This window comes from Neodiprion fabricii, chromosome 3, assembly GCF_021155785.1.
Source record: "Neodiprion fabricii isolate iyNeoFabr1 chromosome 3, iyNeoFabr1.1, whole genome shotgun sequence".
Lineage (NCBI taxonomy): Eukaryota > Metazoa > Arthropoda > Insecta > Hymenoptera > Diprionidae > Neodiprion > Neodiprion fabricii.
This window is the reverse complement of record NC_060241.1, coordinates 38,143,162-38,171,073: the sequence shown is the minus strand read 5'-3', so window position 1 is coordinate 38,171,073 and position 27,912 is coordinate 38,143,162. Positions and strand designations below refer to the sequence as shown.

Sequence of the window (27,912 nt, the reverse complement as noted above, 5' to 3'; positions counted from 1 at the left end):
TATTTCACTCTCAAGATTTATTTCCGAGTAGGATCCAACCGATACCCTCGGTTCAGGTACATACGTAAGTACCTTTTTGTGCTTTTGAAGCAAAGTGCATGTTGGACGGTATCATATTTGAACTGTAATTTCCTTGGAACGGTGACGCGTTCAGGGATCGTCGGAACACGGCGAGTGCAAAACCGGGAACAATGATCACGTCGTAAAGTATGAGTTAACGTCAGGCGTTGGGAAGTAGGTAGAGAAACACGTATAAGGTACCAGAGGAATATGTACGCCTCTCGAGTAACGTGGAGGGACAAGTTGTGTGCTCGTAAGAGTTAACGACAGCAATCGTTACCGGAATTATCAACAACAATACAATCTCGTATACCTGCCGGTGAACGGGGACCGGAGTAGTCGCATATTCCGGGATTTGCGTAGCGGAACTTAAGTCTGATTACTCGAACCACGCGACTCTCTTATTCCGCAGGCAACTCGATTACGGGTACCCGGGGCTGTAATTTCACAATCCATATTTCACCGGTCGCGGTGCGGGAAATCACGACTCTGGTAAACAGTACCTTCGAGTGAACCAGCGAGGGGAATTGCACGGTACCGAAGGTTTAAAACCCTCGTTCTCGTTGTGCCGGAATCGTGTTTCAGGTGTAGACGTTGAATGAACGGGGAGATAATCTGAGAGCGGAGGATCGGAGGTCGGCTTGACTCGAGAAAATTGCGGTCAACGACGTGTGAGGCAGAGACTGGGTGCCATTGGGAATGAAATGAAACTGGCATAGGAACGAGGACGAGCTACCTCGGGCTTTGGCTTACCCAAAGCCCATTAGTTCTTATTCCGTAAGTTCAGGGCAACACCCTATTTTTACCGAAGCTATTATCGAGTTAGCGAAAAAGCAATTTGCAAAATATGGGTATACTTTGTCCCTCAGCGGCCGGGACGAGATATTGGCTTTGAAAAACGGATTTTTCCCTTTGATCGTTCCGTTCCTTCCTCATCGCTTCACCGCAATCCGACGCAAGTGCAAAGTAACAGCGAGACACAAAGCGGGGGACCCGAAGCCGGGAAAAGGAAGAGAGAGGCAAAGACAGGAAAAAGAGAGATATGCTCATTAAGCAGTGGAAAACGGAAGGCGTACTCGCCTCTGCAAAAACCACGGCTCATCATGTGGTTCGAGTTAAGTCTGGGCTGGTTCACCGACAATTTCCGACGAGTAATTACTAACGATAAACAATTTCAACATCTCTCCTTGAACGAAACCTGACAAAATTTTGGCCTTCTTTGATCGGATGCTGACCAGGAAACGCGGAGGATCAACTTGCGTTCAGTACGTATCGATTATTGTCAGGGTATCACTGTGAAGACAGGCACTCTTTACTTTACTACTTTACCACGGAGACTTAACTCTTACACTTTGTGACATTTTCAAGTGCCCACAGTGAAGTGACGATGTAATTTTACAATCAATGTGACGTATTTCTGCAAAGGTGAACAGTTTTAAGCATGGTTTCGAGAAGGACGATTGCGATGTAACGAGGTATCGGAGGGCACGTGCCTCCGTTCGTTTTATAAGGGAAAAGGGTGTTTAATGGAAACTGAAAATTAAATCAAGTCCGCAAGGCTTGCCAAGCTTGCGAGGAACATAAATAAAAACGGGCTCTAGACTTCATTGGTCTCTCAACTTTGAGTTTCCTGCAAGCCCTTGATGTCTACGCGAGGTTAATAAATATGTATTATCAATACCTCCGTTGCATATGTATGCGACCTAGAAATATTTCTCCTTTGGTGTTAATGCCCAACCGGGGCAGAAAGGGAGGTGGAACATTTTTAGCCGGCAAAGTTAGCATAAATTTCACTCCTCCACGCGAGTGGACGTTGGACAACCGGAAACTGAATACCGAATGACCTCGACATAACGAGGGACTCGAGTCGGACTGAAGTGACCGACTGAAGTCGGGACTGCAAGAGGGTGCGACCTACTCGACAATTGCAATCCTAATCCGCAGACGGCACTCCGCCATTATAAATTCATAGCTAATACCAGTTCCGCCAATTCAGTCTAAATCCACCGCATGCAACTACGAAGAGGGTGGAACTGAAGTTTAACGATCTTCTCGATCGATGGATTTCCAATCGATCCTCGTTTTCGAGAAACCTGCAGACTTCGGCCACGGTTTTGCAGATCAGTGCTTAAAGCATGAGTCCTGTCATTGAATTAGATGAAATGAATTGGTCATTTGTCAGTCAGTCACGCCGAGGCTTGATTGTTTTCACCTTGGGAACAGTTACGATTTCATCTTCTCGCGCCTGGCTATTGACTGAAGGCCGAAGTGAATAGCGAATTATGCTATTTAAGGTAACTGCGCGGGGCTTGCAAGCTCCCCGTTCTTTTGCGCAACCCAACCAAATCTAGGATGAGATCTGCCATGCGGTGCAGCGTGCTGCACCAGCATGCACCAGCATGAGGAGTGGATCACGCCTGGAGTATCACGCGGGCTTATTTACACCGGGTGGAAAACGTTTGGGGAGTGAAATTGTAAGGGTGAAAAAAAATGAACTGTAAATATGGTCTTCGGCAACTAACCTGCGGATATTATCTTGTTCTTGGAAAGTTGTGCGGATCTCGTTTCCGGTTGGGTGTGGTTTCTTACCGCGGGTGGGGCTACGATCAGCGATCAGGATTAAGGAGTTTGGATTTGGTTGGGCTCGGGAGGGTTCCGGGAGGGATCCAGGGACTGGGATGTATGGAACAGGGACAAGGGAACACCTAAGCGAGGTCCTGCCTTCGCTAGGACATTTTTTTCCTCGGCTATTTCAGCTTCCGTTTGCGCTCATTCTTCCACCTCGGTATATTCACCGCACAAAGATTTGTTCGACTATTTTAGCGTGTTGTTTCGCGCTCTTTCTATTTCGAATGACATAGTTTGTGGAATCACGAAGCACAGAACGAAACAATCGAAGGACACGGTATGACTTTCAGTTCGAAATACTCGACGATATCTTTCACTTTCAGACCTTTTTCTTTGCCGTCACTTTTGTAAAACTAAATCTAAACGCGTTGGTTGAGCTTTTACTCTCAATGCACTGTATATTGACTTTGAATCTAACTCGTGTCAGCACGAATGACACAGTTTTTCATGCGGCACACTTCACTCGACAGTTTCTGAGTTTCAATATCGTTTCACAGTCAAGTGACGACTGCGTTTATTGCTCTTGTCAGATATGTGCAGACCGTGCCAATGAATGTTCAATGAAATTGGATTGAAACCACCAAACCCCAACTATTCACAGTCACGGTAAAAATCACTTGTGAACAACGAGAATTACTGGATTGTTTTTTGGCCTTGAATCGTGCACGTTCTAACGATATCTGTCACTGTGACGTATACGATGAAAAAAAAAAACTGCAAGATTGAGTTCGTATTCCAACGAATCGTTTTAACCCCCGATAATTCACTGCGCCACCTTGCCAATGTACGCTAAAATGACCCCGCAACACAACTTATCCGTTATCACTTCGTTCCCCAGTTTTAATCTCACTTATTTTTTCACGAGCATTTTCTGCGTGTTGACGACACGGTCGGCGGATCAGGGCGTAGGGTGATATTCGGCTTCAGGGTGATAACGCGTCGAGGCAATTCGACACTGCGAGATGACACGCGAGCCTCTCGACGGCCCGGATCGCGGATATTTTTCCGGTCACTATCGGTGCAGGAAAAAACGTGACAACGATTTTCGTAAGGCCGGGCCCGCTTGTCTCGGAGCAATGCGCGGCGCCATGACAGTTTAGGGGCTGCTGCCGCTGTCGGTGGTGCTGCCGGTGCTGCCGCCGTTCCCCGACACCCCAACACCCCCGAAGACCCACAGCCCCACCAACGAAATATTGATCGGACAGAAGGGCGGCAGCCAGGAGCGTACCGAGTTCGAAAGAGGGCCCCGGGTCAAAATTCTCGTCCCAGATTCTCGAGGGTGAAGAATGAGAGACTCGCAGTTTTGGCTCCGCGAATCGATCGTACGAAACGGGGACGAAGGGCTGATCCGGATCGACTTTTCCGCTATGGATCGGGGGAACTGGTCGTGCAGTGGGTCCCGTTTGACGTCGCTATAAATCAAACCACACGACGTGGGAAATGAGTTTTGAATGCAGATTGTCCGGCGGGTAGGCGGGACTCGAGCCCCCAATTTACATCGGCGTTGGATTACTCTATGAATCTAAAACGTCACTGGCGGTCCAGTTCAGCATCGTTCGAACGACGATCGCGGGACGAAATGTCGCGGAATTTTACGCGGAAATTTTGCACCCCTGCGGCGACCTCTACCCAGTGATCCAACCAGCCTGGATCGTCCGCGGCGCCGAAAAGCCTCCGTTCGTCGGAAGAGAACCCTTGCTAACTCCGTATTCAATGTAGGTACCAGTGCAAAGGACTACCGAAAAGCTCGACTCGGGAAAAACTGAAATCGAAGACGTCGTCGAAGCTTCGGAAGCTTCACTAGCCGATCGGAAGGATCATTGGCCAAGTTGGAGAACTATTGAAAAATGGCGGGGGCGGAAACGGACGTCGGTATTCCGGGCGGTCGGTTATTTTTATCATGAACCTTCGGCACGTAGCCGCGTTGAGCCCGAGCTTAATGCTGTGATTTAACTCACCCTGGACGTGCCTTGTATCTTGGCGTAGCGGCGCTTCAACCTCGCGGTGTACCTGAAACAAAAGAGACGAAACTTTATTAGTCTGAGAAACATTTGTATCGCGAGATACGGCGCGGATCGTTTATGGGAGGACTCTGATGGCCCGGAACTGAGCGAGTGTATTGAATTTCGAGGCGAAGTTGCGCGTTAATTAAGACGGGAGACTCGAGGCAAAGGAGTCACGCCCCTTTACAAGCACGCAGAATCCTTCATTAGCGAAATTTGGCCGACGGTGTAACGAGTGAAATTTTCCTTCGCAGACACGCGTAACAGCACGATATTCGTACACCGCTGTAGGTTGTCTCTACGATATACGAGACGGAACAGACTACTTGTAAAAAATGCTTCGCGACACAGAGCGGCGGGCAAAAAATATCCTGCAATTGCACCGGGTGACGATGACACGCGTTTAAAAGATTGGATGTGCCATTGAGGGTGCTGTAAAACGGAGGAGAGACTTTAACAGCAATTGTCGAGATTACGTTCCCGACTGTCTGTATACCTATATGTATAACAACGTGTATGTACGCGTATAGCTAGACAAGTTCAGTGGAAAAGAGGGAGAGTGAATCGGCGAGAGAAGGAGATACGCGAGCTTGCGGACCTTGATACGTCCGTGACAACCTCCGCCGGGTGTCGTTTCGTTTGATATACTCGAAGCGAAGTTCGGTTATGTACGGGTGAATTTACAAGGTCAGCTAATTCAAGGCAAACCACGTTCGGAGAACTAATTTTAACTCAAGTCTGAGAGGGTTAAGACGCTGTAAACTATAAAGCGAGACGCCGAGAAGCCTTATTTTCGGCAAAAGCTTCCGAAGCGCGATAAACTCGTTCCGTGTGTTCCTCGAAAGTAAGTCAACCCTGACAGTAATCTGGATTAAAAAAATTTTTTCGCCTAAAAATGTTCGAGCCAATTATTCATCAGTTGACAGAGATTAGCTTCGTTCTTCGATTCATCATCTTCCAGTCAACATTGGCTCAAGGCTTTCAGTCGTCATTGAATGATAATCGGTAGGACGACGAGAGAAATGCGACTACCTGGAATTCTCACCTCTCTCGGTTCATCGCACGGAAAACATCGGATTCTCGATTGGCTAGACGGCTTGAAACACCTCGGGATTTAAGATCTCACCGCCCGGTTGCCGCAAAGTGCAGTAAGTAATCGAGTTTAGCTTCTCCCGCTCGGAAGTCGGTGGAAATTTTCACACCCAAGATCCGTCTGAGATAGTTGCACGAGGTAAAAAGTAGGGTGAAAAATCGACTATAGTTTCTCTTCCTCGATCAATTTCCCGCATCACGTTGCGCCGTAGTTTTCTCAGTGTTCAAAATTCGCAATCACGTGATCGCGCAGAGTTCTCCAAGGAGCGTGTCTCCCATTTCCTCTCTTCGGAGTCGATGGAACTCGCGAGCATCCCGGCGTCCAGTTAATTCCTTTCCCTTTCCCCAGCCCCCGCTCTTCCCCTATACAGACGCATTTTCATCTCAACAGAGACACAACGCCGTGTTCCATTTCGCTACCCGAACGACAATGCTCTCTGGCAAAGAAACCACGGTCGATATACTTGTCACGGACGGGTTATGTTACGTCGAGTCGTTCACCGAGAGCTGGGAAGCGGGACGAAGAGGAGCGAGAGGCGCCAGGGTGAGGATCGCGATCCTTACCCCTTGGCATCGTTCCTTAGACCATACTCGATTCGAGTATCGGCTTTGCAGCATCCAAAGCGCGTTCGCTTGGGAGGGAAATCTGGATTGGGATGCAGGAACGAGACGCGTGCAGGAGAAAGTTGAATCCGGGAATCTGAATTGGTCAGATTTCATGGTATAACTGCGACGATGTTCATCTTGAAGACGAATAGACAGCCCCGATCCTCCGGAAATGAGCTCAAGTTTTAACGAAACGTATACACATGCGGTATGATCGATCCTCGCGCGAAGAGTCATTTTAATTTGGAAATTAAACGCACCGAATCCAACGTACTCGAGTCTCTTTCCCTCGGTAAAACCCCTCCGGGATCTCGTAATGGATGCCGGTGAGGGAAGGGCTGCCCTCGTCTCCCCATCGACAATTTCGTATGCGAAAGTGTCGAGGATTCGGGTACCTCGTGACATATACATTCCCTTTCTTATTCGTAGCCGCGCCCAAAACGTTTTGCTCTGTATGTATATTGTATGAGGTATGGCGACACGATCCAACGTAAAAGAGTAACTTGTCACAGGTACAAGAACGCGGTGAAGACCATCTCCGGTTTTACACTTCCGCAACCCGCCGGAATGATGGAAGGTGATTCGTTCTCCTTCCATCATTCCGAAGGTGCAACCCAACGAATAGCTAATCGATGTGCAATTTTTCTTTCATGAAACACACGACGTCAGGGGTGGCTTTAATCGCCCGGCACAGCTCGGAGGGTGAAACGCGGAGGCAAGTAACTGGGGTGTTTTATAATCTCCGGTAAACTGCCGGCAGCATTACCCCCAAGCGGGACATCCATAGACCGTTGAATATGTATGGAGAGAGGGATGTGGTCTGTACCTGCAACCCGCGTACAACTTACCCTAAAACCCCTAACACGGTGCTCTAATCTTGCTTGGCCAAAAAAGCGGTCGTGGGTCAGCGTTAGGAAGCCATGTTCGCGGCTTTCCGACCGGCGCCGAACCGAGGTCTGAACTTCTGCTGCATTTCAACGGACGGGGGAAAAGAATCCGGCAATCAGTATCCGCAAGCGGATGCGGAACGACGGGACGTGTAACGTCGCGACTGATGAGGGTATAGAACTTGAGACTCGCCGTGCAAGCCGAATGAATTGAAATGGGATACCGTTGCAGCCACGCAATTTTGCGTAGCGGATGCACCGACTGCAGCTGCGTCGATAATTGAGATTCCTGTAACTGGATTGACGTCCACAATACCGCGGCTGGGAAGCGGAGGAAAAAGCGAACTAATGCCGCCTGGAACTAAGACGTATTCTTGCCAATATCGGGTGAATGCCGCGGAGATACGATTCCCGTTTATCAGGCTCAGACCACCGACTGAAGAGAAACCTGGACTGATAGAACCATTCGAATGCAAATGGTTCTACTCTGTCCCAGACTCGTCTGGTCTAGTTAGCGTCACGTCAACGCCCGCATGCTTGCGAGTAGCGTGAATTCGTCTTTGAGGTGCGGAGGTTGATCGAGGCTCGAAATCCGTGGAGAAAATGCGAAAATGCGACGGAATGTACGGCGAAGAAAGAATCAACTTCCAGGATCGGATTTGAATATTAATGAAGATCAAACGCCTGGGATCCAACGCTGTCGTCGCGAGTTTGCTGGAAGGCGTTTGTAATCAGCAACGTTACTAATTGGATTAATACCTGCCTAAACGGCACTTGAACTCGCTTTCGAACGATCCAGAGAATCGAAATTAAAACGAAGATTTTCCTAAGAATAAAAGAAACACGTAGAGATAGAGAGAAACAGAGGAATGAAGGAAAAGGTGAAAGAGTCGCGAGGGGGTAAGGAAAAATTAAATAAAAAATAAAACCTAATTCGTTGAATTAAATCGCGGTAGGTTGTCCGTGAAACTGTCGACTACCTCCCCCTCCCCCCCCCCCCCCCTCCACCCTCGATAGCAAATTCAGGTTGCTGGTATAACTTTTATTCAAAGCATTAACGGCTAACGAATCCGGGAATGACATTACCAAGTCAAAGTATTAAGTTTGTTATCATATCTTTGCTCCGATGTCGAGAAGCAGCGGGCACCTCGCCTCATTCCAAAAGGTTTTCCTAACTCTCTCTAGAATCCTGAGAATATATCCAACGTATATACACATCTGTATACATTTATACATACATATTACATACATGGAATATACATACTTTCGGAAGTGGAGCATTTCAGGTTGGGTATTATTTGAACCGAGTTAGGATTTTTTTCTTTCATCCTCGTCCCGGACGCCTGCAGCACACATTCACTGCCATTACTGTGATTCCGTATTATATTCCTCGTTTCTATCCCTCATTCTTCTTACCTTAGTTTATATTCAATTCCGCTCCCCTTATCGCCGTTATTACATCCGTTTCTTTTCACCCCGGACCAACTGCAGACGTCGTCGTGCTCGTTGAAATTTCGCATCTTTTGCCGGTCTATAATTGCACAGTGGGGTTTGATTTTAGACCACTCGGTTAGCGCGTGTGAGTAGCAACGAGTTAAAAACTGCTTCACCGGCAGGAGCCTGATTCGAGCGTACGAATAGCGATTGCAAAAATCTGTTGAACGACGGGAGATAAATTTTCTGCTGAATGTATAAAATTCATCTCTTCAGAGTAAATTGACAAAGGCGGGGAGGATAATTCTTCAGGCGAATCTTGAGCCGGGGGAATTAAAATTAGAAATTCATTTTCTCCCCTCTCTTTATCCTCTCGATCGAAGAACCGCGGAGTCCTGCAGATTTCATATCGACAAAAGCTTAATCCCGACGATCCGTCAAACGCGATTATCGCACATCAAATTTAAAGCGTTTCTCGCGTAAAAATATGGACCCCAAAATCCCCCCCCCCCCCCCCCCCCCCCGCCCCCCCCGCCCCCTTGTTCGAGTTTGCAACGACGCCTAATAGCCGAGGCCCTAAGCGTCGAGTAATCACGGTACGTCTGTACAAATCTAACCGCGCACCATTACTTATACCCGCAGATTCACCGTGCGATTAAATTCCAAAGCATACACGTGCTGGGTGCAGATATCCGGCCAAATTTGCGCCAACTCTATCGCGTTTCCTCTGCAGTTTCTGTCCTCCTTTCTCGTCTACGACGTAACGCGCGACAACGAGTTCAGCTGATTTCGCCTCTCGAACGGAAACCTCGTTGTGCCTCTAATTACATTTCTCGCTAAGCGTTCTTGGGAGCAGGGTTCATCCCTCTATACCTCGAATTTACTTAACGCGCCAAAATTATCTAGAGCGATGTACCTGCTCGCAGCTGGTGCGTAAATATATCTAACTACAAATTATTATCCGGACAATATCGGTCTCTGTTTTGCACTCTGCGAATTGCGATTTTGCTTTGCTCAGCGATTTGCGCAGGAATTAATAACGAGTTTGAGGAATTTGTTGCAATGTTAGGGTGAAATCCTTGTTCTGCTTCATAGAAGAAAGAAATTCATCGATACCAAGAATCGAAGGTAGACGGAGAAGGAAAGAAGAAGAGCGACTTTCTATGATTTATCCACGTGACTAGGAAGGTTGAAATTGAATTTGCTGCTTGATAAAAAGACCCCTGCAGCCATATATCTGTATGTTCGTATAAAGTGCAGGGGGCAGCGTTAATGGACAGTGGGCGGGTTCAATGGCGTCTTAACTCTTCCTCGAAAATTTCCAACTCTGTGCCAGTGGATTTTCATTCGGAAAAATTGGGTGCTGTGCAGCGAAATCTGCGATGATGATAAAACTGATTGCGTCGATTAGATTTGTAAAATTTTATGACAAACAATCGCGTGAAATTGGTTCTAGGCTTTCTGACTTGTGACAACCTGAGCAAAAAAGTATCGAACAGTAAATATATTGTCGTCCTTCGTAAAACCAAGAAACAAATCATTCGAATCCTCCGCACGTATCGACGTCACAGGTACTAAACAATATATTCAATTTTCAATCGTTGGCTTACACATCGCATACCTGAACCCCGATCCCTTTTGTGTTCTGCGTTGGACTCGGGCCAATTTTACTCCTAATATTACGCGCTGCGCGTAGTTTTTCGAAACATATGGCTTTGCGCCTGTTATACAGGTACATCAATCAATCGCATTCAGCCTTATTCCGACAAAATTTCCTCTTCAGAATCGATATCGATGTGTAAAGTAACTTATAAACGAATGTTGCCAGTGTAGCTGCGAAAGCTCCTCTGATCGACGAAGCTCATCGTTCTAAAAGCGTTTCGACAATTCCCGCATCCTTAATCCCGAAAGCATTGACCCGTAACGGGTCGAGTGGTATTATATAACAGGTAAATTATGCGCCGGGTTGGTGCGAGTTAATTGTTAACGTCAACTTGATGCAAGGCTAAGCCAGCATGGCGCAATGGCGGCGGCAGTGGGAAGAGGGTCCGGAGAACTGGAAGTGTGGAGCGAAGCGCGATGCCGCTCCTCGAGCAGTCGACTCATTGTCAGAACCACGAGTTTGTTTCCAACTCCGAGAAATTCCGAGGCATTAATTTATCTTAGTCTCGTTAGCTTCTGTCTCACCCGAAACCATCGATCAGACCCGGGGCCACGTTCGGGGCGGTCGACGCTTCGCGCAGCGCCGTTTTAAACGCGTGAATAAAAAAAGAAGACCGAACCCGTTGCACCGAGTCGCAGGGCGAAGTCGTGATTTGAAAACGAGCCCCGGTTTTGCTGATATTTTAAAAAATGCTCACTTAGGATCCCGTTTTTCCATTTAACGAACCCGATTCGAGGGGACTGCACCCCAATTAACGGTTTGGCTCATTGCAAAGATCCAAATTGACCTACAAATTGGTCGGTATATTCAACGACCCAGTTCCATGGTGCCTTTGCATTAATTATTGCACTCCCCCTCTCTCCCACTTTCTCTCTCTCTCTCTCTCTCTCCTTTCACTCTCTCGGGAAGCACGTCTAGAGTCATGACTGACATATGAAAGTCCTCGAAATACGCGGAGCTCATTTCAATGTGTAGCCATACGTCGGGTCAGGACGGATAATATACGCCGTGTCGAGAATCGGGGATGTAACGGTCTTTTTCTCCTCTTCTCTACTTCGGCTTTTCCTCTATTCGTATATTTTTTGTTCTTTTCTCCGTCATTTTACTCCTCCTGCCTCTTTATTTTCATTCTGTTTTTTTTTCCGCGCCGACCCCACCAGGTTTATTTCAGGGACGATCGAGCCTTGCATCTTATCTCTTCCAGCTTCCTTCGCTTTTAATTAGCCCACTCTCTCTCTCTCTCTCTCTTTCTCTCTCGCGCGCTGCGAGTTTCACCCTCCGGTACCAGAATTTTACACACGAAGTGTCCATTCGCCTGGTCCAACTTCGCTTTGCTTTCCCTTGTTTTTCGCCTTCCGGCTTCTTCTCCTTTTCAAAAGAATATCCACGTCGCGAGAATTGTCTTTCGAGAATATTCCCCCAAGTACAGGTGGCCGCAGTCTCGTCGTCTGTTGTGCCGCGTTTTAGCTCCTCGAGAGAGGTATTAAAGAGCGGGAGGGTGGAAGTTGGCTTGGGGGTTGGTGGGGCGGCTAGACGTAAAGCACGGGAAATTACGTTGTGTATCATCCAGAAGCTTGCATCTCCAGGATACAGAAATGGGAGAACACCGCAGCGACTGGATGCCGGGGAGCGAAGCTGCACCCCCAACCATCAACCCCCTCGTCTAGAACCAATTTGGGACGTCAAATCGCTCGAGCATTGTTAGGATACGACCGGTTCGTTTGGCCAAGTTGTTTCTTGCCTCGGGAATAAACGCGACGTGAACATTTCGGAAACAGATTCGTTCGGCTGTGGCGTTCATCGAGCGTAACGCAGCCGACTTATACTTGCGGTATGCGCGTTGTGCAATTACGTAAACATTCGTCATGTGTATCTGTTGCGTCGTCCGCATCGAACGATCATCGCAGACGAGGAAGATCCTCGAGGAGGGACGAAGAGAAAGAAAGCTCTATTTCTTCCGTGCCGGTATCTACACAGCGATAAGTCTTGAAGCCCGTAAATAAGGACGGAAAGTCCGCTGCATGGGACGTTGTTATTGAAAAGTGACGGACAGCAAGTCACGTACGTATAACCTACCCGCCAAGGCGGATCTGTAATCCTTGAGAAATAAAAAGAAAATCCAGGTAATATATCGTCGAAACCGGGAGAGATATGTACTGAAAGCGGAAAGTACAAAGCAAACCAAAAAGTAGAAGAATAAGGAGAAAAAGAAGAAGAAGGAGATCGAGTTGTAGAAAAAGAACACTGTGTGTCGAATATCATGTTCGTTCCGTAGAAAATTCTTCGAAAAATTTCTTCGTATAAGTTGCTGTAAGGACATCTGACAAAATAAAGCCAGCAGAGATTTTATACCGGCTATGAGTGAATATTTCAGATCGCTTACGTACGATCGCGAGATTCTGAAGAAGAAAATTTCTTCAAAGAAAACGAAAAAAATTTCTTCACACAATTATAAATCAAAATAAACGAAGAAAAATTCAACCAGATATTCTTTTTTAATTCCGTCGTCAAGCTGTGTAAAACATGAAGCCGTGCGGTTATTTAAAAATAATAAAATCGAACGCGATTATATTTCATTTTTACAAATTTCACGAAGGCAGTGAAAAGGAAAAAAGAATTCACGTGAGAACATTGAAACGTATACACACGATACATAAATATTCAGACCAAGTAAACACGCGTTATAAATAAAAAATAAAACCCACTTGCATTTGAGATCGGTTATGAAAATACACGGTACAGAATGGTTGAAAACGTGCTTGAGATCCAATTCACACGGTGTATCATACCGCGTAGGTGTAAATCGGTACGTATACACTACACGTACACGTGTGATACGGCTGAGATCACTTTAGCGTAGGAAAAATCTCGGCTCGGCACCTTCAGGCGTAGAAGCATCTATAGAGCCCTTTGAGCCGCCGGTTCTCTGTATAAAAATGTTCATTAGAGTAAAACTCTCTCCCTCCACCCCCGCGTCCCTCACCCCTCTCCGAAAAGGGTAGACAGAAGCTCGAGAGTCGTGCATCCCGGCTTCGCGCACGCTTGAAACATATTCTATCCGCATGGTTTAGCGCCACCCCGCATCAGCCCGCGCCCGCCTAGATCAAAGCTCGCACTACTTGCGGGGCAACTGTAGTCGGGGTCTGACTACATTCGTCATCTTTCTCCTTAGCGTTCCACTGCGCTGCCTCCGGGATGCGGACGGAAAGGGTGAGGAGGAGTGAAAACAAAGGGTGAAAAGCGAAAATTCTAGGGAGAAGAAGGGGACTCGAGTGGAAAAAGAATATGAAGAGCGGTGACGCCGGGAGAATGATTAAAAAATAAATAATGAAACTGCAAAAATGTAATAGGAAATCGATAAGCTCCGAGTCGGCAGGTTTTATCAACGATTTAAAGCTAACTCGATTCCGTTGATATATGTATATATATATACACGATTCGATGACTTTTCATTTGTACAACTATTCACAGATACTTTCTGATCGCAATAAGTTCTACCTGTAAGATCTTAAGAATACCAACCGTGTCATTGGTTACCTTTCTAAAGAGCTCCAAACACTTTATTACCTATATTTGGTTGTTTAAAAATTATCATTTTTTCACCGTTTCACTTTACTTCGTCTGTAAAACAGTTCTTCCAAAAAATTTGAATGACCAATTGGAGCGTTGACTCGACATAAATATGATGACTATTAACCCAATATGTTACGTAGTGCAATTTTTATATGTCTATGGGGCTTTTCACGCCAACTCAGTAAACGCTTTATCATGACATTTTTTAAGTTCACCAAGGATGTTTGATACGCTAGTACGACCCCTGAAAAGCTTCCGAGAAATTTTTTCAAATGTTTTAAATGACTCGTCTTCACACTATGATTTTTCTGAAACAAGAAAAAAAAAAAAAACATTCGGTTTCCGAAGCGAAAGATTTTCAGGTATGATTCGGAGTGGAACCTCGTTTATTTCTATTTTTTCATCTCCGATTTGATTACCGATTTTTTAAACTGTTTTTCCAGTTCTGAAATACACTCGCAATTTTTTTCAACATCGGTTTACCAACACTTTTTGAGTTACTGTTTTTCACAAAAATTGTACTATATAAGAAACAAAAACAAAAAAAGCTTCGCTCTTACGACAAAAACGTCCTTAAAATCGTGACAAAATTTTCCCGCATATCGTTTGGGCATCCAGGTCACCGTATCGCGAAGCAAACGGAATGCGGGACACCGTTGAGATGATCCCGTGGGAACTGCAGTCTGCACCACGAAGGACTTGAATATAGCGACAGAGATACGCAGCTTCCGCTTTGCGTCGATATCGCTGGAGGACCGTAAGAGAATGGAGTAAAAATGGAAGCAGGGAGAAGGGGTGGACGGAGGGGAATAAGGGGAGGAAGAAAAAACGAGAGACAGGAAATATATACATTGAATAAAAACAGTAATATCGACTACGTCGACGGGGGTCGGCCTGGGACCGGGGTCGGGATTATTAAATCACCGTTCGACAGACCTCAATCTTGAAAGCCGGTTCCCTTTTTCCCGAGGTACGCGACGACGCCCGGAGTTCGTGCCGCTCCCAATAATTTCAGCTTTATTTCTTCGGGGACTCGATCCGGCGGCTTTCGGTGCTTCCGAGGCGAGTTCCGTTCCACCCCCGTCGTCTTCTTCTTCTTCTTCTTCTTCTTCTTCTTCTTCTTCTTCTTCTTCTTCTTCGCTCGGTAGTCCGTCGCGTTTCTAACTCAATTTTGCACTCCGCGACGGTCGAAATCCGCCGGCCAGAGGTCACGGAGAGGCTTCCGAAACTCTCAAGAGTTCAAATTCCCCAACGAAGAGTCTCCGACTACGCCGTCTTCGTTATTACGGAACTCGCAATCAGTTCCGTTACATCGATACGAGTATTAGGACGCGGGGATAACTTTTCGCCCCAAAAATTTCACGCTTTCTCAGCGTGACGTATTTGTTAGATTGTATTCAAACAAGACGTTTACGATTCTCGAGGCGTCTGCATGATGAATGAGAAATTACGAAAATGGTTTGAATTTTTTTTCTCTTCTCAAGGATCTATCGTAGCCTTCTGTTGATCTGAATTTCTACCAACGAAACTTCGTAAAAGACTTGGTGATTTTTTCAGACCTCGGACAAATTTTTTATCACAGCTCTAAATTTTTTTTTTGAAGCACGAAAGATTTAAATCGGACGAACAGCACCAGAATTTAATCATTTTATCTGTCCCGATTGTAAAACCTTTTCAAGCATTGCTCATGTTCGTTTTTATATCATTATAGTTACAATGTTATTTCATTCGTGTTTACCAACATCATCGGCGCAAATAACATGATCGGTAATTTTTTGAAACGATTTTTCTGCTTTTAATTTCCTTATTTTCGATTCAAAGGATTGAGCTTATTCATTCTTGATAGTTCACGAAACCTTCTCAATCCATTCAAATCCAAGAAAACATCTTCAGTCAAGTTTAATCAAGAAAATTGTAAAAATAGGTGAGACATGATTTCATGTTCAAAAATTGGACGGTTCAAAAAAGTTTCAAAAAATTCACATCCGAATTCTATGCATTTTCACGAACCATTGACATTGAGACCGAATTTCCACACCGGGAGAGAATTCTTTTATACTGTGTTTCACGTAGCGAGAGTCGAGGATCGATCGAAGGGTGAGGTACGTGTTCGATTTGAGAATTCCGGTCGCCCCGATAAAGATGGAATGGAAGACTGACCGCCTAATTGCGGTCATCGGACCATTTACTCGACTCCGTGAACTCCTCGGAGTCTCGAGTCGACTCGCAAGACTCAAAGCTCAGCAGCAGCGATTTCGCGAGCACCGTAGGTAGGATATAGCTTTGCAGGACTTTAGAGCAATTGGTCGACCACGTGAGATTTACCCGGCAGTGAAATGAGGACTAAATGAAAAGCTTAGCAGGCAGGAAGAGTTCGTAACCAGGACTGCGGATCTCGGATATACGCTGCATAAAATTTCAGCGTCCTTTTCCGAACTGCGAGGGAAAAACCAGAGCTTTTTTGACCGGTGAAAGATGTAAAATCGGGTATTTGCGCTGTTTATGCGAATTTTTATATCGCCGGGAAGGAAAACGAGTCAAGGAATTCGTCGACGAAGCACGTTTCAGTTTCTGGGCGTGAATGAAAAAATGGAACTACGGTTCTTCCTTCCTATCTCGCAACCGCGAACAAAATTCTCAAAACTCACTTAAAACTTGCGAAAGCTTTGCCAGATCAGCTCTATCGTTGAATTTGAATTATTTTCGGCTATGAATCGCCTCCACGATCAGAGGAGTATAAACAGATACCGTACACGTAGTGAAAATACTTTGCTTTTATTTCTTCGAACCTGCAAAGTGTTTTTTCAAAGACGTCCGAAAAGCTCGCTGCCGTTTTAACCAGGTTACAAAAAAAGCTATCTCCTGAATTATTGATCATGCTGAAATTAATTGGTTTCAATTGCTGCAGGTGGGCGAAGCCCGCGGTGAAAACTAATAAAAGATTTCAGGGGATTCGGAGCGGCTCGTTTTTTCGTGCAATTCAACGCCGAGAGTTCCTCCTGCAGATTTCTTCCTCTCTGCAGGATTACGAAGAGGAGTATTTCACAAACCACAGTTCGAGACCGCAAACAGCAACCCGAAACGAGAGAGCGCCGTAATTTAAGCTGATTTTTTAAATTTAAACGACGCTCTTGTAAATTATATTCACGGCAATTCTGATCCTCACCGTGCACGTGTCACGAGTCTGCATTTGCGTGACATTTTAATTTGATAATCTTTCGAATCTTTCACAAATCCAGCTTAATTTTTACCGTCGAATAATTATACGACGTTAGTCGTGTTACCGGAGGTTGAAATTGATTTACAAAACCGATTCAAAGAATGTTTCAGTCTCCGCATCGAGCAGAAATCTTAATTACAAGACCGTGTCACGTGTTAATTACTATACACCGTCAACTTTGTGCATATTTTCTACGGAAATGTAAGCAGTTTTAATTAGTTTTATGCGCTGTTTACTCTAGGCGTGACACTGCAGGTTTACAGTGACGCGGGGAGATTTTCTCATTTCATAGCTACCGACGATGATTATAGGTTGATTCATTTTCTGGCGTGAATAATAATCGAACAAGAAATTTTCAGAACACGGCGACAAAGCGCAGCTCTTCAAATTTCGAAGCCATGATCTCGCGGCACACCCGCGAATTCCGGTGAAAAGACTTTTATCCCAGTCCCGATAAAACTTTGATGAAAAATCGAGCACTCGGTCAGCGATGCGCCACGAAACTTTTCAAACTTCTACAACTCCCTGTTAAAAAGTGGCCAAGAGTCTCTCAAACTCGATCCAATTTCTCCAATTTTTTATTAGTCCCCATAGAATTTGGCACAGTACCTACGAGATCTGTATTCAGGATTTGAAAGGGGGGAATCAGGCGTTGGAAGAATTGGTTTAGTTCGTCCGAAAGTTTGGATAAACAACAAGTTAGAATTAGCGATTGGATGAATTGGACGGGGATGAAAGTATAGAAGAATCAAAAAATCGAAGGGCTACAATATTGAATTTTTAAAGAAGCGGAAACTTGATTTATAAAACTTTGAAACGTTAAAAATCGAAGTATGGAGGGGTAAAAGAACAGAAAGGTCAGATCATAGAATATCAAACTCTGGAATCGTATTCAGATTCTCGATTTTGCCATTATACGTTTTGACCTTTTTATATACCATCTTTTTGAATTTCGACTTTCAATATTTTTAATTTTCTATACTTGAACTTTCGACACTTTTAAATTCCACGAAGAAGATTTTCGCGTCTATAAAAATTCGACATTCGGGTTGTTCTGTCAATAGAAAATTCCATTTATTTTTTCGTTTCAAGTAAAAAGTACGAAAACTGGGGTTTAAATTAAAAATCCACCTATTACTCGTAACAATCGTATCGTACCTACCGAAAACCCGGTGACGAGAGAAAAGTAAAGTTATAGGTACGTGAACAGGGTACGCTGAAAGTGCATAATTTACCATGAAAATATGCTCGGTCGCATTAAATACAGGTTCAGTATAATCCTTCACCTCCCTTTTATTTTCCCTCGTTTCGATTCGAGGGCAATACTCGAGTGACTCTGCGCTACGTGGCCAGGTTCGTTCCTTCCAGCAGGACTAAGGCAGGATGTGAAAGGGGCGGGATGCCTTAAGCCGTGCGATGACATAACAACGTCGAAGGGATGAAGGATAATTCCTGTACCTACCTCTTGTTAGCTGATATAGCGCAGCATTCTGTTAGGCGAGGGGTATAAGGAAAAGGTTCAAGAGTCGAAGAGGATGAGATCCCTGTCCCATCCTCTCGGGTTTGTACACTTCGAGAGGGAGGAATCCACGAGACGTTTTCCCGCGCCCATTGCCAGTCGTAGCCGAAGAGAAGCGAGCCGAGTCGAAGGGCGTAAAAAGGGCAAGATTATACGCGCGCAGTTCGCGGCAGGGCCGAGTTTTCGGTAGAGCCCCACCCCCACCCAATTCCGCCCCCTCGCCCGTCGTTCTCGTTTTCTTTTTCCCTCTTGCTCGGTCGATAAAGGCGCCCCTACGCGCTCACAGTGACGTCACTGCCCGCCCCAACCCCCGGTAAAGCTCAAATGACGTCACGCCAAGCAGAGCCGAGTCGAACCGAGCCGAGCTGAGCGGCCGCCGCGTTCCCTGCGGCGCGTAAAGCTCGTAAGCTCTCTTCCTCCCTCCCTCGCTCCTCCTCCTCGCTCTCTCTCTCTCTCTCTCGCTGGCTGAGAGCGACTCGGATGACCTAGCCTAGATCACAGCCTAGCGTGGTGGTACCGTAAATGCGAGAGAGGGTAAACAATCGAGCGCCCCCGACGCCTGCCTCACCCTCACCCTCACCCCTTCAGACTCCTCCCCGCAGTCCCACCGTTTTTGGGGCAACGCGACGACGAAACGTTGACGATGCTAATCGCCCACCGTCGAAATAACCTCCGACGCTAGCCGGGAACTCAACGAGTAACGGCTTGAAATGCGCTTCTTTTTGATAAATTCGTTACAATTATTATGCCGTATTCGAAAAAAAAAAAAAATATAAAAAAAAATCGTCTTTCACTTGCCATGCGAGAAGTTTTTTGAGTGGTTACTCTTAGAGACGAATCATTCACATTCACTTCCGTTTATGTGAAGCCACTTGAATTCATCTAAACTTGGTTTACGATACGTTATTTGAAGTCTCTACAGTTCACTTTAGATCGGTTCAAGTGTTATATTCGAATCACTTTCGCCTGTATGAAATTCATGAAATTTTAAAGTCGGTCGTACGTACAAGTTCGGTATGAGAAATGAATTTTATAAGACCGGGAATCCTTTTTTTCTCTCAGTAAAGTGAATTATAGAGATAAATTCAGTTAAGAAGCAAAGCGTCTAGCAGAATACATTTTTGACGCAAACCTAACGTTTTCTGTTATACTGATTAAAACTTCAGCTCAACGAGTATAAAGTGATTTTCAAAAATGCACTCTGACTTTGGATTACTTGATTTCCATGGATTCTTTATGTGCGATAATTAAATACATTATCAACACTTATAGGTATAACAGTTACTTCAAATGTCGATTTTTTGTAAATCCATAATTGCTTATAATTGTTATAAGCATATGAAAAAAAACACATATTTTCATGAATGTAATTCGTTAGCGGAGAAATTTGATATAATAAACGTATACTGAAAGCGCTTGGAATTCGTTGTTTCACAGAGATCTCAGAATGGACGTCAGATTTACACAATTCAATGCATGGGGTAGTTTTCACCTTTATTAGGGGTGCATATAGATAGTATCGGGGGTTGCACCTATTCTCGGCTTAAAATCGTACTGTCTCAAAATAAATATTCATTTAAATCTCATTCAAGAAAACTGTCTAAAACAATGTTGATAATTCACCCCGTTTTCATCCCATTTTCAGGGTTGTTTTTAGTTTTATAAAGCTTTTGACATCAGATTCGTATTCAGCGTCAAAAACACAAAAAAAAAAAAAAATAAAAAACACAAGAAACGTGTAATTGCACTTTCGTGTCAAAGAAAAAACTGAAAGGGTGAAAATCCAGCTTTCTTCCGTACATCTTGGCGAAAATAAATTAAAAGCGAATCAAGAATGGATGAAAATTAGGGAAAATTATGAATGAGGGCAGTAAAAGAGGCTTTTGCTGAATAACTGAAGCCGGGATCGCGGCCACAATCCAATCTCGATAAGCTGACGCCGCTAGTCTGCAGCCACTCGATTTAAAAACCGGCTGCAGCTAGCTCTTCTAATATTAAGTAGGTATAAGCGGGAGTCTTGACTACTTGACCCAGTATTTCGTATCGATTACAAAATATCGTAATCACTGAAATTTATTCTTGTTACAATATACAACGATCAAGACAAGAACTGTCAAGTTCGGCTTTACGAACATTTTCGCAAACAGATTGAAAATATTGCCGAGTTAATCGGGGGTTAAAACCAGACGAAATCAGTTTTCATTTGCATTTCTACGAGACGTATTTGCTTCTAAGAAACTGCTTAAGGTCGGTATTTATCGGTTGTGAAAAAAAAAAAAAAAAAAAGAAGCAACGAAATAAATATGAAAATATCTCACGTACCGTAAGTGCAGATTTTGCGAGTCACAAGAGGCACAAAGTAACTTGTGCCGACCGGTACATGGCGATGTTTGAGAGCGGCGAATGTTTTAGTCATTTTGGCGCGGTAGTTTTCCGGATAATTAACTGGACCGGTCATCTGCGGCGGACAGGTTGAGTCTTTTTCTCGAGAAACGTTAATAGCGACGCCGGGAGGGATATAATATTATGTCGATAAATAACCGGGAGTAGGAAATATCCGGCCCAGTTCCACTCGTGTTATCCGGTTGACAAATTGTTTGTATTATTTCATCCAGAGCTTAATGCCTGTACAGTGTACAGCTATATAAAGCTCAGGGTGCAAGCACACGCCACGACCGCATCTGTATTCGTAATAAGAGCAGCTCGATACATAAATCAAAGGGGCAGCAAAGAAAACAGGAAATAAAATCCTCAGCCGGTGGCTCTGAGGCTGAGAGCTTTTTCTCCGTCTCATAAACCGTTCTCTCTCACTCTCTCACTCTCTCTCTCTCTCTCTCTCTCTCTCTCTCTCTCTCCCGCCTCCATTAGGTATTCCGTAATTCAGGTTCCGGTTCCCAAGCTCGTCTTGAACTCACCGATAAAAAAGCTCGGTTTTCAAGTAAGGACGTCACGCGTCGTGACGTCGCTACGGAATTCACCGACGTCGGAATCTAGCCTAGAAACTGCGCTCGCCGTGCGGGTCAAGCACAAGGCGTTGGTGCAACGCTGACCCAATTCTACCGCGTTAATATTAGCCTGAAAGTTTTAACTGCAGTGCAAACAACCTTCACCTGCAGCCGCAGCACCGCGCGAATGCTGCAGTCTGTTTCCACGTCATAACCGCCAGACTGCAGCGGGCTATTTTTGCGCTACCTGCCTGGTTCGCAGTCTGAGTATTGACCAAAACCGGACGTGAATCTTTGATTTCCGTTATTACCGCGCAACCTCGCTCGTCGGCGTTTATAAAATATGGAACGATAGATTCGATCTTGACGATTTTTTAAATTGGTATTTTAAAGTTTCAAAAAGACGTTTCAGGCTTTCGCCAAGATTGTTTCACCCCCCGAAACCGGAGGAGAGGTTTACTGATAGTTTGTCTTTCCGATTTCTGATTGGCGATTCCTTTACACGAACAAGATATCACAAGGTATACAAATACCCGAGAGCAATTTATTTCAATCGAAGCAAGAAGTGCGAGCTACTCGAAACGTGCCTTTGTTTCTATCATGGATAATTCGATACACCGTGGATTGACTGTTCCTGATAATGCCAGTTACGAAGACTTGCGAAATCGTAAATAGCTGTTTTTTTTTTTTTTTTTTATCTTTATCGACGATCATTTCATCTTTTTCAACCAAACGTTCTCCGCTGTAGCAAAATATCAAGTCGAAATATTTTAGATTCGAACTCCCTGCCGCCGCGCGTTCGAAGTTAGCAACTTGAGCCAACAAAGACTGACGAATAAATGAACAGTGAGAAATCCTTCCGCGAGTAAACAGAAGAGGATTTTTTTTCTTGGAAATCCGAAAAAGAGGCTTAGTTAAAAGGGATGAAAAATCAAGAATACGGAATAACCCTAAAAGCGAATGAAATTGACTTAAGCTGTCCTCGGGACGAGGTCTTCAATTGCTACTTCCGAGCGGGATTCTATCGATCCTGTTTCTGTCTGGCCGGTTTTCAAGAGTCGAGACTCCCTCAGGATCATCGAGAATATCTCCCTTGTATTCATTCACCCGACTCAACTTCCCCGTCAAATTTTCCCGGACGTCGTTAAAATTGCTGTGAAATCACGATGATTACAGTTTTTCCCCGGCGATGGCTACGTGGGTGAAAAATTTTCACGGATAAGTATAGCGAATCAGAGAAGAAGAAGAAGAAGAAGAAGATGACGATGACGACGAGGAGGAAAATCGGGGCGGAAACGACGATTTGTCCGTTCGATTTCAATCCCGGCAGAAGCGAATTGAAGCGAAACTTGACCCCGGGGAAGAGAAGCCTTTTTCCTCGGCATCCTCGAGATCTCCCCCGAGTTTCCCCGGGTCGTGGAATTCCCGTGGATGATTCCCGTGCGACCCGGCAGATACGGGGTTGGTTATTGGTTAATCTTGGCCATTGTTGTAGCGCGCCGTAACCGCCCCAGCTATTTGCCTCCCTCAGTGCCCGACACGAGCCAAGTACGATTCTCATTAGAGGACCGATTACGCCGTGTGCTTTTGCACGGCGACAAAGGGGCCGACCGAGTTTCCCTAATCTCCGTCTTGAGCGTAGTTGGAAACAGTAGCGTGGCTTGTTCCACTTTTAGAAATTACCTACCCTTCCGCAGTGGCGGTTCCGCGTTGCTCCCGCGTGTGAAAAATTTAACCGCAACCTTGCGATCTCGATTAATTACCGCCGCGATCGTCGCTCTTCTCTTCCCCTGCGTCGCGTCGGGAGAAAGATCCGGCACTTTTTCCACCCCTTCAAAACATTTCAACGGGGTGGCGACCTTGCGCCGACCTTGCGGTTGGGGGCTGAACGGGAAATCGAGAAGACGCGTTCGGAGCCAGACGGGGATTGTCGGAGCTGGGAAATAGGGCCGGGATATCGGGGTGACGTTTGACGGGCCCTGCAACTTCGACGTTCGACCTTTTCGACGGGTTCGCCACCCCGTCTGACTGACACCCAGCCATTGCTTTCGAAACTCTGTGTACAGACGAGACCAGCAACGCGTTTCATGCATACATCCACTCCGCTCGCATGCCAAACTCCTTCTCTCCACCAGGACGTTTCGCGACCGAGACGACGTGATTTATTTACCCGACCGTGAAGGTTCGCGATCCTCTTTTCTCCCTACGAGTTGTGTCATCGAATATTTTTTTTTTTTTTCTCTTTTATTTTCACTTTGTTTCCTTCAACTTTGTCAATACCACTCCGAATAAACACGTGATCATCAGCTTTTCTCTAGTTTATTCTCTGTACGATGTATCGAATCGCGCGAATGACTCTAGAAACTCTGGAATTAATAGATAAACTAAACGTGGTACAAAACGTTTGAAATCCCGTTTCTCAAAGTTATTATCAAATCTGTAACTAAAATTATCGTGGCCAAAAATTTCGAAACGCCGTTCGCATTACAGATGTAACGATTTTTAGCGAAAATCGTGACGACAAAGACTGTCTTTAACGTTGATAATAACGTTAAAGATAATTGTCGTGAAGAATGTAATTGCGTAAACGTAAATATGGTAAAAGCCACCATATTTACGAAAGACAAGTTCTAAACAACGTTGAACGCGTTATATTATACTCTAATTGTAGTGAAGTGTAGTAAAAATATATTGTCTTTCGCTGTAATCGTAAGACATAACTGGCGTTGAAAAAGAAAGAAAAAAAAAAAAAAACATGTATTCATATCCAAGCGTTGGGAATTAATTAAAAATGGGAATCAGCGTGAAATGGAACTACGATCGTTTTATAAATTTATATTAGTTCGCGTTGAGGGTGAATAAAGAAAGAGGCGAGGGGTACAAAAGAGGATATTGAAATCTGGCAAAGAATTTTCGGAAGGAAATGAATTGGTAACGACAGGCGTGACGCAATTCGGAGGAAAGTCCTGGGGAATAATAAATTACAGAGGGTAGTCGGTGTCCTTCGGCGCCTGCCTTGCCTTCCTTCGGCTTTGTATATTTATCACCCCCGTTGGAAAATATCATTCTTCGCGTCTTCGCTCCCGCCAGTAAAGGATAGATTGTTCGAGCTCTCACCTATTCGTCAAACCAGCCGGAAAGTTTGTCAGGGTTTTTGTTGTTGTCCCCGCAGGTTTATGCGGCAGCTTTTGAAAATAAACACGCTGTTCGTGACAAGCTTTAAGAGCCCGTACGTATCGAGTCTCCGCGACCTCTTTGAAGTTCGCGACAAGCTATTTTGAACAATTGAAAATTTCCTTGCCGATACGTTCGCCTGTATCAAAGAAACTTTTCATATGCGCGAAGGAAAAATATCGAGGAACAAAAAGCGTTTAGAATATAAAGAAGGAAGCGGAAGAGCGAGAGAGCGAGAGAGAGAGAGAGAGAAGGAGGAATACAGCGAATAACTTTTCAACCCTACTTATGGTTGTATTTTATACGATCCTCGGAGGCGTAAGTTTTTCTTCCTCTTCTCTACTCTGCGAATTTCGCTATTTTTACGTCGCTTATAAATAAAATAACTTCATCGAACCGGTCTAGTCAGCTGTATACGAGCTTACGGGACATTAATCGCTTGATTATTTACAGTGTATTTCATAGTTTTACGGACGATTTAACGCCGGACGCCGGAGTCGGATCCTTTTAGTCGTCGCTCCGCGATGCTGAGAGAAGGAGAAGGGGAGATGAAAAAAAAAAAAAAAAAAAGAGAGAAAGAAATGAAAAGCTGCACAGCGATGGAAACGACCGCCAGATCGGGTTATGGCGAATCCAACGTAAAACCGCTCGTCAAATCTATCTTTGTACCATGTCAATATCTTTCGACATTTTTCTTTAAAGCCCAAACATCGGTCGGAGAATGCTAATTGAATTTTTTTATAGCATTTACGATCGCATGCCGCACGAACTCGTGAATTTGATAAAAGTTTAATCCTCTTTCTTTACTGCGTTCCAAACATTCGTTTTTTATGCTTACATTATAATCCGATTGTTGGATCGGTTAAAAGATCGAGCGACTTACCAAATACGAAATTCCGTTCAGATCCGTCGTTCGAATCTGAAATGAAAAATAGAGAGAAGAAATTAGTGAAGAACTTCGGGCAGTGTGAAAAACTGGCTATTCCCAAAAATGAAAGACTTCATTTCGGTGATTTCCTGATGGATGAAATAAAAAAAAAAAAGAAAAAAAAAATAATAATAATTAATATTCATTCCGCGATTGAAGATAAGTCGTTCAGACGTAGTGTAATCTGCCATTAGCCGTTAGACTCTGACAATCTCGAGGAACTTGGTTCGGACTAGCGGTGAAAGGCCAGGCGATATATAATCCCCATCACCCAGTCTTGCGAGCCGGCTATCTTATCGTTGAATCTTTCGTGTACAACGTTGACTATAATAAGGAAGCTGTCGGAAGTTTGAAAAACTTTTCGTTGTTTCTCTTTTATTCTCCGTCCTTGCCATCCGTCGTCTCGTCTTGACTAAAGAGGGGTGAGAAATCGATAGCTGAAAAGCATCGAGCAAATTATGGGTGAGGAATTTGTGACAATTGGTGTACAGATTATATTGAAGGAATTGATTGATGCGGAATAATAAATTTCCCACAAGGGTCGACTGTCCGAGAACAAATCGTTCGTTTCTTTCGAAAAGTGAAAGAAAGAAAGAAAGAAAGGACCGGTACAAGTATAAGAAAACAATAAACTAGAAGAAACCGTCAACATGTCAGCCACGTGACACGTACCACGCGCGGGAAACAGTTTATACTGTTTTCCTTTCCAAATGTTTGCCCACTACTTTCACCCTGCTAGACGTATAAAAACAGAGAGAAGAAAGACCTCGCAGAAATCAACCCTTGTGCGAAGAGGCAGCGTCGTCGGGCTGTCACAACGATACCGCGAATGTTCAAACTGTCCAAAGGTGCGTTTAATTTTAGCCTCGTTTCCCGATCTGCCGCGGAGGCGGAATATGGCTTACATACTTCACCGTCCTTTCTCTATTTCTTTGTTATTTTTCCACTTCTTCGTCTTCTTTATGTCATTGAGACACGAAGCCCTTCCCCAACAGCCACCGGGTTTTTCTCCTATTTATTGTTTCCATCCCCCTTTGCGTGCAACTCGACGCACCTATCTCACACGTGACAAATTATGGCTTTAATCTTCCTTTTGTTTCTCCCTCGTGACCTCATGCTCTCTTTTTCTCTTATTGCCGGACGCTAGCTGACGCTGTCTGAAAGCCAAAATAGGGGGCTCGTTGCAGAAATAGGAATAACTAGCGTTGTGGATTCGAGCTGGAAAAATTCAGACACGTTGAACACGGCAACTAGACGAGAAGAATACGATGAGATATTCTGTAGATTATAATCTGGTGTCACTTTCACGCTACCAGACGTGGGCCCAACGGTATCCGATGTCAATACAACACTGTCTGATCTGAAGTTGATCACACGTTGTCGGATGTCGATATAACGTTAATTAATGTGATTCTGACTCTACTTGATGTCAATACATCACCACTCGATGTTAAATCACACCCTATCTGATGTCAATATAACATTATTTCATGTGAATCTAACCCATCATGATGTCAAAACCGTATGATGTCAATATAATATTGCTTGACGCGAATAGAAATCTACCTGATGTTACGGCCACAATGTCCGATGTCAACTTAACTCTATCTGTTGTCAACCTAGCGGTATCTGATGTTAATATAACACTGTCTGATCGGATGTTCGTCACACGTTATCAGATGTCGATATAAGATTAATTAATGTGATTCTAGCTTTATTTGATGTCTATCCATCGCCACTCGATGTTAAATCAAACCCTATCTGATGTCAATATAACATTATTTCATGCGAATCTAACGTTACATGATTCAAATCCAACACTACCTGATGCTAATGCCATACTGTCCGATGTCAACCTAATTCTATTCGTTGTCAACCTAACGGTAATCGAGCTCAGTCCAATACTATCCGACGTTGTAGAACATCAGAATTTTTCACAAAAAACACGGCCGTTCGGTATGGAAATTTTGACTCCCGGCAACGCGGATCAATGATAAAGAATGAGGCGAAAGGCTGCACGCAGTGACGGGGCACCTCTTCTGGTGATTAACCCGGTGAAATATTCAGCGAAACGAGTGCCAACCGGTAAATCGAGCGATCCGGAACATGTTCGAATATCGGGAGCTGGCGCAGAGCGTTAGTTCTGAAACTGATCGATTAGCTGTCGTGGACATCGACTC

General features: G+C 44.7%; 1 protein-coding gene across 19 annotated transcripts in view; it reads right to left on the bottom strand.

Annotated features, from left to right (window-relative positions):
* LOC124179126 (protein turtle-like) overlaps nt 1-27,912 on the bottom strand; it is a 172,889-nt gene that overhangs the window by 59,379 nt on the left and 85,598 nt on the right. For 18 of the 19 annotated variants that reach the window (XM_046563234.1, XM_046563239.1, XM_046563242.1 and 15 more), the window contains exons 3-4: nt 25,688-25,723; nt 4,647-4,698 (exon numbers count right to left, since the gene is read on the bottom strand). The gene's annotated coding sequence lies outside the window, so the exon portion shown is untranslated. Of the gene's footprint in view, nt 1-2,582; nt 3,766-4,646; nt 4,699-25,687; nt 25,724-27,912 lie in introns of those variants that run through there. The other variant, XM_046563235.1, reaches the window with a different exon arrangement.